The sequence below is a fragment of the Megalops cyprinoides genome, chromosome 7, assembly GCF_013368585.1.
Source record: "Megalops cyprinoides isolate fMegCyp1 chromosome 7, fMegCyp1.pri, whole genome shotgun sequence".
In the NCBI taxonomy this organism is placed as follows: domain Eukaryota; kingdom Metazoa; phylum Chordata; class Actinopteri; order Elopiformes; family Megalopidae; genus Megalops; species Megalops cyprinoides.
In genome coordinates this window covers 9,783,105-9,797,424 of record NC_050589.1, presented here as the reverse complement: position 1 = coordinate 9,797,424, position 14,320 = coordinate 9,783,105, and positions in this window count along the sequence as shown.

Below are 14,320 nucleotides of genomic sequence, written 5' to 3'. Positions count from 1 at the left end.
TTATTTTTCTTCTTCCTGAAGGCGAGCTGTGAAATCACCACAGGTCCGTTCATCCAGACGAAGAGAAGCAGTCTCTTTCAGTGGTGATGTTGTGCTTCTGCAGAGTCACAGCATTCTTGCGGTTTATTTGGCCATCTTTATTTTCAGAAGAGTACCGTTTTCCTTGAAGCTGCCTGATTGGGAGGCATTGGTGAACATGTGGCTCTAACGCCAGAAGAGATACTGTTTATTTTTGTAGGAAAACCTATCGGGATTGCATTCCAGAATCATTTTGCCATTATGTGTATTCCGGATTTATTCTGTGTCCATTCCAGTCTTTTCTTTGGCGTGTTTTTGCCCGTTTGTATTACCTTAATGTTGAGAAAACACTTAGTCGACAACAACAGGCTGATTTCTTGGGCGGAATTAGGTCTTTGGTGCATCAAGAGAAACTTTTCTAGTTTTATGTATTTATGAAAATTTAGAGGAGACCAAAGCCAGCTGTTTTGATGAAATCTTAAAACAATGTTTATTTTTGAAGTTACACTGTTTGCTGTCATCCATGAAAGGGCTATAACACTCTTTATAACTCTATTCTACCAAATGCTGAAATCTGAAACTCATGAGTTTACGTGAGTTGTGGCTTAGAAAAACTCTGGGTTATACTTTTATTGGAAGTAGGCATAGTGGGATATATATATATTGTTGAAGATTGTTCAAATTGTATTTTAGAAAAGTTTATTGTAAAAAAAAAACAAAACTAAAAAACCTTACTGTACTGACTGAATTTGCATAATTGAATGTTATTTTTTGTTCATTCTATGTTTGTAGTATCTCTACTGGATATGCAAATATTTGTCTGGTGCAGTTTATTCTGTTCATAAAAATATTGAAGACTATCAGTTGTACTAAAGCAAAGAGTAATGGTCATTTTTGCATCTAAAATTTTGTAAGCTGTATGTGGAGGTATTTCAAAGTAAACCTGGAGCTGGTCATCAAAACCTTTTCGAACATGCACTCAGAGCATTTTATTTGGTTGCAATCCCCTACATAAAGTGAAAGTGACCAGTAAAAATAAAAATCCCTCAAACTGTGTATGTTTAAAAATAGGCAAAGGGGACATATTTTATTGTAATTGTTTGGTATTAGCCAAGAAATACCTGTGTGGGCCTGTTGTTTTTTTATATATTTTAAAAACAAATATTTGTATATCCATGGATGTACTGAATGTGTATTTTTCAGCATTGTAGAATTATGCAGTCTTTTCAGATATGTGAGTTGCATTGTTTTTTTCTGGCTTACGTTCCTGGTTTTGGGTCTTGCTTATATGCAGATGTTGTACAGAACCTGTTACAGTACCACCTTGAAAAGCTTGTGCTTATTCAGCATCCAGGACTACACAGCTTTCCCCAGCGTAATATGGGGAGCATTTATTACATGTCTGGAACGCTGGTAGTTAGTCCAGAGCAGCACCCAATGGCCTTTCCAAAATGCACACAGATGCAGAGAAGATGTTAAGAATAAGAGGACTTTGATGGGGTGTTACTGTACAGGGCTAGATTGTGCCAGCCCTTTACGATTCACGGTTCTAATCTGTTTCAAGATTCAGTATTTTGCACCTTGATGAGCTTGTGATCCACAATATAAAGGACAGTGATATTGAATTGTCAATGTTGTTGCTTGTTATGTGACTGTATGTCTTGTAATTATGGCAAATATCTGAGTAATTGTAATTACGGGGGAGATTTAATTCAAGCGCTAAGGAGTTTTGCCTTAATTTTTTGACATCATTTTTAATTGTACTTATAGCTGAAAGAAAGGTCTAGATAATGTAAAAATAATAAAAATTTCTCAATTGAAAGCTAAGGCCTAACCCCTGCGCTTTGATTGAATCGCTCCCTCTGACTGTAATTGTACTTTTTAGCTGAAAACGAGCACCGATCTGAAGACAGTGTTTGACTGTTCGTGTTCCCCTGTCTGTGAACCTGTGCCTCCTCTGTTTTCAGATACAGGCGACCAGCAGATCCAAAGAGATAAGTTTAAAGATATTCTTTAGTAACGACCGAAATGTCAATGATGTCATAACTTGCCCACTAAGCAGCACTTACAGAATTGTAGTTAGTCTCGGCTCTTCTGCAAGGGAGAGGAGAGATGTACATGTGACCCTCCATGCTTTTTTTTTCTAAACTTTGCATGGAGTACAAATGTGGAATTGCACTTTACTTATGAGCCGGTTCTGCCATTGGTGGAAGTTTTAATCAGGGGGCTGTCCCAGAGCAAGTTCAGGATCTGCCCATCCCAGCCACCCATTTTTAAACCATCAGCCAGATGCCCACAAAAATGCCTAATGAAACCATTTTAACAGCTCAAGGTTTTATTAATGTATTTAAAGCCCATTGAACACTACATACTCTCAAAAAAAGATATGATGCATTTTTCTTATTTTGTTATAGTTAGAGAATGGGTGTTGAGTTTTATGTTTTTATATTTTCAACTTTTTAACTCACAATCAATATTACAGAGATACCAGAGGAGCTATATCGGAACTGTAATTTTAAATCATTGAATGGGGTGTGTAGACTGCGTTTTGCCTCAGTACAGAATATCCTTTTCAAGCACCAAATGTCATGAGGCAGAAACATCATTTCCACCTAATGATCACTGCATTAATGCACCAGCAACTGGGAAAGCTTAAAAGAAAGCAGAAAGCTATAAATAACAAAAGTTTGCATTGCTCAATAGCAATGTTTTAACGAGCAAAAAGGTTACTCTACACAGTTAAGAAGCTCGTAATTGCCGATTCTTGTTTGTTTAAATCATCAGATTTTCATCTCATGGGCATACGTTATATGTTTGGCAGACTCCCAAATAATCTTGGGGAAGACAACTGTTTAGGTCAGGTCCCATCCAAATAAAGACTTCAGATACATAACAAAGGTGAAATGCCATCTTAAAGTAGAAATGACCGTTGCAGGATGACAGTTACTGAAGCCGAGCTGATGTCTGGACTCAAGACTGAATAAAAGCCATAACGCTGTATGTGTATATATCTGAGCTAAAATTTGCATTTATTAAAGTCTCGTTGATTGACATGGCTGCACTTTTAAACCTCTGCTCTTGTTGTTTGTGTGTGAGCTATAATGAATATGATGTCTTTTTCCATTAGCATCATCTTCATGTGGTTTTCCCACATTTTTCAGAATGTGCCAGTGAATCTCAGGCTGTAAAGGTTTAGGGGTATGGACATGATACTGTTCTCTTTGCACATGTAATGTGCACTCTGATTGGCTGAAATGCCTCACATGACCTACCCAATCCAAGGGGAGGAGGAGGAGGAGAAGACTCCTTTTCTGGTGAAGAGAAAACTTGCCGTTTGATCCACTGGAAACTGTGTATATTGTGATGAGAAGTGGCGTTGGTGTTCCTTCTTGTTAAATGTAACTTACTCCTTGCTGTTACAGTTAAAAAGCAATGTAATCAATAATCCCACTGCTATCAGAGATCAAATATATTTTTTACTTTACATCAGTCTCAAGAACATTCAGATGCACAAGGCCTTTGTACATAATGGGTAAAGACTACAGTAGATTTAAATACTGTACTGTCCTGCTGGTCTCTTTGCCTGTGTCATGCTACTTTTGATGATCTTTCTTGTGTCTAGCATGCTTGACCTGCAAAAAATTATATGAAAGAAACATGTTCATTGCTGAATAGTCATCTTTGAATTGTTTATTGGTGGAAGCAGTTGGTTGGTAACAATTTGATTTAATATGTGCATTTTTTACACGGAGGCCCTTGTTGTTGAGCAGGTACATTTGCAGATAGAGGAGCAGGGTGGATGTTTGCATCATGGTTGGAGAAACAAAGCATTTTTAGATTTTTGGCTAAAGCTAGGGTACTTGGTTTAAAAGACAGCTTTGAGTTAATGTGTTAATGTACCTGGTGCAAAATCACAAAACATGCAGTTGATAAACTGCTCACTGTGATGGTAGTATTCATGTCATCTTTGAAGATTCAAAAAAAAAAAAAAAAAAAAGACAAAAAAATCTAAAAGTCTAAATGAAAATTTCCTGTGAATGTCCACGAAATGCAAAATTTGTATGGATAAAAGATTTGTTTTGGCACCAAATGCATTGTTACATCTCCGTTAGGCTAGTTGTGACTGGAGTATGTGACCGCTGTCTGTCCTTTTATGTTTGAAAGTTGGTAAAACTGACATCTATTATTCATGCACCCAGGCTTTGTGCTGTGCTGTAAACGTATTTTAAATTCTTATTCCTGTAATCCCTTCTTTGAGATGAATCGCAACAGCACTCTCCTTTTCAGCATATCTTAAAGGCAGCCTCTGAGCAGTCTGTCCCATACCAGCATGCTCTGGAGTTTACAATAAACACTTACTATGTGGACATTCAGTCCTTAATACTGGACTGTGAACTACATCTAAACATCCAGGGGGTAATTTTTTTTGTGTAAATACGTTAAAGCAAACCACACCTTTACAATATGCGTATGAGAGTGATGGATCTTGTATAGCCAGTAACACAAAGAATGTGAGGCTGACTGGCATTCCTTTTGGTGATGACACCTTGATCTTAACATGTAGAGGATCCATGTAAAAATTTGCCTTGCAGCTTTCTGCATTTCTTATTGCGACAAAGCAGTATAGAGCTCTTGCAGTGGCTAACATGAAGACATTGCTTCTTGTCCAGCATGCAGCATTTTTGCGCTTTTTTTTTTTTGAGCATTAGAAAAGCAGTCCCTAAGTTGGAGTGTAACAGCAGCTCATGTGGTCTGCTTCTTGATTTTACCAGTTATTACAGGCAAACCAGTCCCAGGCACTTGACCTTCAGTGTGGTTGTGCCAGATCTCAGTGCTAGCAGCTCTGACTTTTTTTTTAAATGCAATTAAGTATCAGGTTATATTAAGCCCTTCCAAGACTGTTAATGTATTGAGAATCACCATTGTGACCATCGTTCAAAACGAGAAACCAAAGCCTTAAAGTTAATGACTGAGAAACGCATTGATTGTTTTGGAAGTCACAGACAGCTATTTATGTGTTTGAAAGGTGCAGCTCTTTGGCCCCTGTCAAAGTGTTTTATCACTAACACCACACAGATTTTAGGTGGACATTTAGGTAAATATTGTGCTAATAAATAAATATGTGATGTGAGCATCTGCAAAAAAAAAATTCTGGTGCTGTGAAGTAGAGTAGGATTGTAAATCTGATCAGTCTTTTAAATAGTTATTGAAGAAAACTGCCAGTGGTGACTTCATTTTAATTGCTTAAATGAGACTTTTCATTCAGTTCAACTAACGTTTCCCTGCAGATCTTGGTCAGTAAGCTCCCCACTTAAAAACAGATGTTGAAAATAAACCCCATTGTACAGACCCTCTAAAAGAATGTCCTCAGAATACAAACATGTCAAATTGAAATTATTTCCACTGGTGGCTTGCATGCCACCTCAGTCTTTGTTTTGAGTTTAGATCCACCATTAATCTGTCAACTCGCACTCGTGTGGAAGATTAGGTTTTAGACTGAACAATCAATCTATGCCTAGAAATCCATGTGTTACTTAAAGAAGTGTATTAGCTACACCAGTCAAGATATCCATGTTCACGGAAATATATTAGTCTGAGTTAAAAGCATTTTCTGAATCCTGCACCGTGTCTGTGTCGAGACTATCTTGAATTGTTGCCGTTTGAACGCCAGCACAATGTCTTGTCAGCACAAGTCTATTTTCAGGTTCAGCATTTCTATGCTCGTTGTTCAGTCTGGATAGCCATTAGGAGCCATTGGTATGGTGAACTCTGGCCAGATAAGAATGAGCGCTACTTAGGGCTACTTAGTTTGGTCTCATCCATCAATCACTGGATTCCTTTCTAAAAGTAAGACATTATTATCATTGGTGGCAGAATGTAAAATGTCACCTATAGAGTGGGGTTATTGAATCACGGGTTTATAGACTTCAGCATCCTTAATGCAGTGTCCTTAGTACACTTGATGTTTCCTCTTGTCTGTCGTATGAAACCACCCTGCTCTTAGACCTGCAGTTTTGCTCCAACACCTCATATCAGAAAATGAGCCTTGGTGTCAGCTGTTTCTTTAAAAGCTGACACAGGTTCTTCACGGACAACACTATAAATCTAAGGAAACCGTTAACTAAAAACCTGATTTTCTCTTATATATTATGTAATGAAATCTATATTATATGGCTTTGTATTTTAAGAATGTATTTTCCTGTGTGTGGGGAAACAATGTGAATGTTTGTGCAAAAATGTCCAATATTTCTGGCTTAAATGAAGATAAAAATCATTAAATATGATTTTCTGTTCCTGTTGCATAACTTTGCAGATGTTCATGGCGTCTCCTCCCTTTCCCAATTGTGTGGAGAATTCTGGGGATTTATTTACAAAAGGGAGAGGCTGCTTTTATTTTTTAAAATTTCCAAATATGTTGTATTTACTGGAAAGAGAGACAAACTATTTTTAATCTGCACTGTCTACTTTGTTTGTATATATGTTAAAGACATGAATATCGTTTTCTAAAGAAAAAAAAAAAGCTGGAACTGACATAACAAAAAAAAAGAGATTAAATAAAATCTTATTTTGTTCTTTACATTTCTGTGAAGTTGAGATGTGTTTTCTGTGTTGTCATGGCAACTCACAATGGTATTTGTGCTCTGGGACCATTCTGAGGTTGTTAAACATAATAATTGCAGTGCAGGACCTGCCAGCAGACAATCATGAATTGATTTTGATGGCTACATCAGAAAAGTATTGTATTGTACAATAACCTATCGTTCTTAGTGAGTGGTTTTAGGTCTCATATACCTGAGAATTAATTATACAGTATGCTGCTCTGGTGTTCTCATGAAAGTAAGCGCTAGAAGGAAAAGCTTGTTTACTTTAACCTCTTGTTGCTTAATATTAAGGAAAATTAGTATCCGAGGTAGCACTCTGTGTTCCAGTATTCTTGCTTGTCAGTGGAAATCTTATATACTCACCTTTAAACAACACTAATTTGCATGTCTAGTGCAGTCAAGTCTTGAGTAACTAAAAAAATGACTGCCACCGTGAATCTTTTGTAGATAAAAACTAGGCCTCCCACGCAATCCTCCCTGAAATGGATCTCTGTAATGAGAGCATCTTTCCTCTGGTGCTTCTGTGTTTGTAGGTTTGTTAGTATGAGCTTGTGTGTGTGTGTGTGTGTGTGTGTGTGTGTTTGTGTGTGTGTGTGTGTGCACGCAAGCATATTATTCATATTATTCCAAAACCAGTAGGCAATACTGTTCCTGTTACCAATGTCATCATTCCTCCAGGGAAAGCCGTTCCTCCTGGGGCAAAAAGCAAGGGCATTAATTAAAGAATGGGTACGGCCAGAGCTCAGCAGGGCTCCCTCTACATGTGCTGATTAACCGCTGATTACGCCAACCCCTGAAAGCCCAACCTCGAAAACTTTCCTCTCTCTTAACTTGGCCGATAATGGTAAAAGATGGCAGCTGCAGTGCGTTGAGGACGTCGGGTTTTTTTTATCAAGGGCAGACGGGGGGGGGGGGGGGGCGGTTGACGGTGACGGTGTGCGGAGACAAATGCGCCCGGCGGTCCCCAGTGTGTCTGCGCCGGCAGGTTGTGTGAAGACCGCACCAGGTGGCGTGGCTGCAGCCCTCGGTAACGGCTCACCAAGCTGCCAAACGCTTCATTTCCCTGGATTGATTGCCCATTCGGCGCGTCGCGGTTTAATTAGAGTGGCTGTTCGGCGAACGGTCCGCCGGACGGTTCTGCGCCTCCGTCTCTCCCCCGCGCGCACGGACTTGCGGCCCTTCCTTTGTTTGGCGACGCAGCCGAACTCTTTCGCGCCTTTCGCGTGTGCAGGGCGAGGGCAGCGTTTTTACGGCGTGTATGTGCAGTGACCTGATATCTGCAGCGCTTCGTGGAGAGCAGCTAGAATGGGAACACTCTGCATCATCGGTGTCATGATGCAGGCTATCTGCAGGATATCTCATCTGTATCGACTTAATTGTTTTAAGTGTTCACTCAGCCAGCTTTTAATTTGTGTCCTCTATCTGCCCACGAGGCGAATGGTAATGAGGAACAGCGTTAGCGTTACGTCATGCAGCTCACCTGTGCATGTAAACCATAACAACATAAGGCCATATGTCAGTTATTTTTATTACTTTATTTTGACAATGGAGTGATAGCCATATAGATCATGTTGTTGCTATGCACACCATGTCAGGTAATAACAATCTGCTGCACAGGGACTCTAGCTAAAGGCACTTAAACTGAAGAACACGTTATGAAACACTTTGTGACTGTGATGTGGATGAATAGGGCTCTTTATAGAAAAATAAAATCACTCTCTTCCTCTGTCTTTGCTCTGAAGCCGTGGCCTATAATTAGGCCTATCCTGCTGTAATGTATGAGATAATCCATCAGCACCCTGACCACTGAGCTGACATCTGCTCCCGAAATATTCCCCAGTGCTCTTTTGGGGTCTGGTGGCTCACTGCGTCTCCACGGCAACATGCAGAGAGACTACAACCTGTGATTGGGCCACATTATTTAAATTTTTGCAACCAATCTACACCAGGAAAAAGAATCTATTTATATCACACGAACAGGCATTCGTGATATTAAGTGTGTTTAATTTGCATGTAAATTCACCAATATTTTCCTCATAAATGTAAAGCATGTATATACATTTTATGCTTTCCCAGATGGAATCAACTGGACCTAAATCATTTTTTATGATTTAATCCTGATTATTGAAATTTTAACATCACTCATGCATCGCAATTTATGACCTGTGTTTCTGCTTCATTCTGAGAATTGGCTCAGAATTTACAGATGTGTGGTTGCACCATTAAATTCAACCTAATATTTCCTCACATTTGGCACCTCCTTAGCAGACAGCAAGTGTTAACATCATAACAGAAGATTTTTTTTTTAAATCACAGTCATGTAGGTAATGGATTTAGTTTAAAATGCCAATAAGATTATAAGGCCATATGTGCATTTTCCACATGTATGAGTGATGTCATAAGGGATGACATTTCCACATGAGTCCTTAACAGGTAAATACAACATTTATTAAATATAGAAAAAAGATAAATCAAAATGATGTAACAAATACATTCAGTTCTTGAGGGTGTTGATTTAATTCCTCACATTTTGCCCATTAACCAATGTAAACCATCAGTTTACATTGGTTAAAAGACAGCAGAATGCCAAACACATGTATATGAATAACTTGAAAAGCTAAATGTACCACTGAATTCAATATTAAGATCAGCATAAGCCAGATTTAAAGTTGCATTCTGTTTGGAAAGCTACATCATGAGTGTTACATTAACATTGTCTCATCACAATAAGAAAATGGTAAGCAACCATGAATGTCTACAGCTACCCCTTGAACATCTAGCCTGTATGTTCAGAAGAATAAACAGATTCACTGAAAGGTCCCTTTGCCTTCATTATGCAAACATAAACCTTTCAGCAGTCCTTTCCCCGTGAGCCGGTATTGAATTGCAATTACCGATGCCATCGACGTCCCGCTCTAATTGGGTGGTGCATGGAGCCCCCAGTGGGCAGACGGCCATTAGGACGCGTCTGCGTGGTGGCATATGTTCGGAAGCTGACGGAGGCTGAGTCAGTGACCGCATCGCACACATTACATCAGCCATGTAAACGCGCTCAGATTACACTATTCTCAGAAAAACAACGGGTAAGTCACTCTCAGGGAATAAGGCAAAAGAACGCACTTTGAAAATACAGAGGGAAAGCATCTATCCCTTAATTTTATATATTTATATATCTTTATATATATGTATATCTGTATCTATCTACCTCTCTCTCTCTCCCTATATATATATATATATATATATACCGTATGTTTATATAAATTTGTCCCAGTTGTTTGCCCTTGCCCTTTAGACAACAAACACAAACAGAAACTACAGAAAGCCACTACAGGATATCCAATGATGTGTACAGATAGACAGAACATTTGAGTTTCTTTTCTGCAGCCCTGCCTGCTCTATCAGAGGCTGTGGAGTCGGTTTAAAAGGCACTGCTGTGTGACTGGCTGCCTTTGGGAGAGGAGAAGAGGAGAAGCTGGGGGAAGCCAGCCACTTAACCTGCGCAATGATGACTCAGCACTGTGACCTAACACTGGATCAATGGATATGATCGACCTTGAGCATTAGCGATCTCAACAATACTACCACGACCAAGATACAAATTCCCCTTCCATTATTTGAGAAACAAAATCATACCAGCACCGGTAAAGATGAATCATAACTGTTCAGAACTGATGACATGATGTGATGATGATTTGTCTCTTTTTACTTGCAATACAGGGAAAGAGAACAGTACAGTGTGGTGAATGTGTATGGTGTCTAATCTATTCTTGATTGAATACCAGTGGTAGTTTACCCCAGTTGTACTATGCAAAAAATTTGGGGGAATACATGGTATTCAAGGAATTGTCTCGGTCACGTTGCCCTCAGTGGAGTTATGGGAGGCTCTCGATGCTGTGGTGTCATTCAATGCAGAGATCTGCTGGAAAAACCGAACGTCAGCCTGGGGCCTGCAGGGTGAGGGTGTTTCTGTGTCAAATGCAACGTGACTGTCCCCCAGTGACAGACCAAGCCCAGACAAGCACAATAAAGTCCCATGTACAAGCCCCGGGGAATTAACATTTGCCTGCCTAATCCAACTTAATCCCGGATTTCAAGGGATGTGATTGTTTTTTCATGCGGCGTGGCAGAGCGGCTCGATGGGCGTACAGGTCCCGCACATTAACTGCAAAATCTGTGCAGGGGCCCTTAAAGGCACAGGCACGCAAGTCGCCGCCCCGCGTCGAGCTCTCCTGTTCGGTATCTCCTGCTCAGAACCTGCCACAGCGCTTCCAGACTGCTCACGTTAAGCATCTGCTGCCCTGCTGAGAGACCTCTTCAGGAGATGACTGCCCTCCTGCCTTTGCACCCCACCCCCCTCCTCGGCCCTCTCACGATAGCATACCGCTTTTGAAAGACCCTCCAACATCTCAGCTACACTTTATATGTGCCATCCCATAATGCATTGCGTTATGCCATTTGTTTTTTCACCTGCCCCTAATGTAAACACAGGCTCTCACGCATTCGCTGTGATGTTCACACTTCAGTGGATGCTTGAGGGTTGGCAATCCTGTAAACAGACTTCATAATATGTAGAGATGATGATGTGGAAATAATATACTGTGAGTATTTGGCTATATACACATGAGGAAATGGCAATTAATACACTTTTGCTTTGCTGCTGTCATCCAATAGATGTGTCCCTGGTGGAGAATCACATTCTCAGGCATCTGAAAAATGTAGCTCAAATGCACTCTATGTTCAAAGTACACTAATAAGAAGCACTGAGTGTCAGCCTTCGGCTCAAAAAACTGGCCCTGATTGCAACAAACTGAAATATTCTTTCATTTCTTTTATAATGACAAATAAATGTATATCTGGTTGATTAATTTCTGTCAGGAAAATCATAGTAACATTAATTAATCCTAGCATAAAATTCTGATGTGCTGTAATACATTGAATTTGCAATTTAATCAGCTTTCTCTCAGAAGCTTATTTGTGTAATATTATCATTAATAGCTTTTAATGAATACAATTAGGGTTATTAAACCGATTAGTCAGATTGCACAATTGTTTCTTTCCCCCCAAACTGCATTTCCTGCAGGTCTGATGAATAAACAGAAGGGGCAGTGTGATGAAATTTGATTGGCTAAGAAAATCGGCAGGTCTAAGAATCCAATCAGCCCGTTTTCTCATTGGGACTTCAGTTACACTCATACACTGTCAGGGATGACTGCATCTTAAACGTCTGTCACAGAGTCTGTTTAATCAGCAGCGCTGGGCAATCTGAACAACAGCTGGTGCCATTTATACCTAACAAACTTGAGTATGAGTGCATGCATACATGCATACATATGTCAGTATGCGTCAGTATTCTTAGCTGAGCCAGTTGAAGGAAGAAACATCTCAGTAAGAAAACAATCTGTAATATAATTACTGATAGGAGACAACATGTTTTCTGGTAACTTTGTCGCTGAGTATGTTTACACAAGTTTATCACTTACTTGAGCCAATAAATGTGCGTAAGGCAGCAGACAGGATTTGGAAATTTGTCAGAATGTAAAGGATATGATGAAAACAATCACTGGAGTAAATCTGTATGATTCTGCAAACGACATATGATACTGAGTGTTGTGTAATCTATAAAACAATGTAATCTGAATATGTGTGTTCTTTAATGCAGTAGGCACAGTGATGTAAAAAAAAAAGTGCTCTCTGCTTATTCTGTGCGAAAACATATATGCTGGATTAAAGCGATCTTTAATCACTCCTGGAAATAATTTCTGTCAAAATAGTTGTGCTTTGCTACAGTTTCTTTCAGATGAACCTGAAATAAGTTCACTACAGTCAACAAACTGACAGAAGTGTGAGAGGAGATGAAGAGGGGGAATGAAGCCTCGGGGGTTCAGGGGTTGAGAGGGTTGAAAATCCCAGTTTATTTTATGTAATCCCTTTCAAATCTTTGCAATCCATTTATCTGGTTTACTTTTCAGAGAACACTTGCCGATGTACGCTCTCCTGCTCCTCAGAATGGCTTCAAAGAGCAGCTGGGTGTTGAAGAAAGACAAAGAAGAAAATTCAGAGATTCTGAATAAATATGTACATACCTGAGAATATTTTTAGAAAAATGAAAGACGCTGTCAGTAACAGCATGGTCTGCTAGTAGCTATTTCACATCTATCAGCCACTGATACCAAAGATCATGTTTACCTTTCTGTTATTCCAATAGTATGCTCATCCCCTGTTTGATTTATTTATATCTTGGTTGTTTACTTATTTGCTTTTATCAGAGCACAATCAGAGTTGGGTGGAAGCTGTTCTGGTTTGGTCTTGTTAACTAATTGGGACTGTCCAAAACTCCAAAGCGAAGTATGTGAGAGGTGACTGTGTTTCCAAGGTATGCTTGAAAGGTCCCTCAATAGATCAATCAATCTCTCACCTGTGGTCCCGGCCATTCTGAGGGACATTGACACTCTCATGAGACCCCTCCCTCCACCCTCACCAGTTATATTTCTCCAAAAAAGTGTTAATTGAAGCCATGTTTGGAAGGGTGTTTGAATCTGAACCCGGTGGTAATGTTTTCCCTCTGTTACAATAAACCTGTTATATATACATAAGGCAGAATAACTAACAATTCAACAATATTAACAAGGACTATAATACTTCACTGCTTTAGTTTTTTTTTTTTGTTATTTTGATAATGGGAATGTCCACAGAAGTGTTCTCTAAACAAATCCTGAGTTGGATGCAGAAAATATTGCATAGTACTTGCCAATGCTTCATTTAAAATTGAGAATGCCTCATTCTTAGCATTTTAAAAAATATCTTACATAATTTCTCCCTGCTCCAGATATTGTCTTTATACACCTATCACATGTGATATACAAAGGGTGTACAGGGAACAAATACCAAGCATCTACTGAACAGCAGAAAAGACATCATCGGGAGAAAGAGTCCCCGGGCTATTAAGACAGCCTCCAATGCAGCACACCGGAAGAGCAGGTGTTGTCTGGCTGAGACAGCTACTCATTTGATCAAACTGGTGCTTATGCTCTCCAAATAGCGTGGGTGTGGTTAAATCAAGATCCACTCTCTGAGCGTTTTTGCAGAAATGCATGCCACCCGCCGGCAGTAATTCTGGCTGGAGGAAAGAAAAAAATGTCTTCCATGTGCCGCAGAGTGAAGTTTTATAACGATGATAAAGATAAATAAATAAATGAATGAATCAATAATGATATAAACTAATTATATAAACCGCTAAAAGACTGCCATTGACGCAACGTATCAATATTTCAAATACATTAGCACATCAAATTTGCATCAATCACAAAATTACAATAATGCAAATTATTTTGCATGAAGGCATTATCTGTTTTATTAGGTTGACCTATTTGTTCCCTTCAGTGCATTAATGCCTGCACCTAATAATTTGATATTACACCTCTCAAAATCCAACTCATCACAAAGAAGTGACGACATCGGAGGAGGAATAATATTGAGAAGTCGCAGGTTACAGTGTCCATCACTCTATTAAGTCATCCTCTCAGTGTTGCATGTGTGGTAAAGGTTAGCACAGAACCTAAACTGGACCATTACATCATTCCAACGGGAGCAAGCGACCGCCTCCATGATTTGATTGGAGGAGCAACGTGGAGCGAAGACATGATTGGTTAATGACGGTGTAAGTGGCGGGTGTAAGAGGCGTGCACTTCGGGGCGCGTACG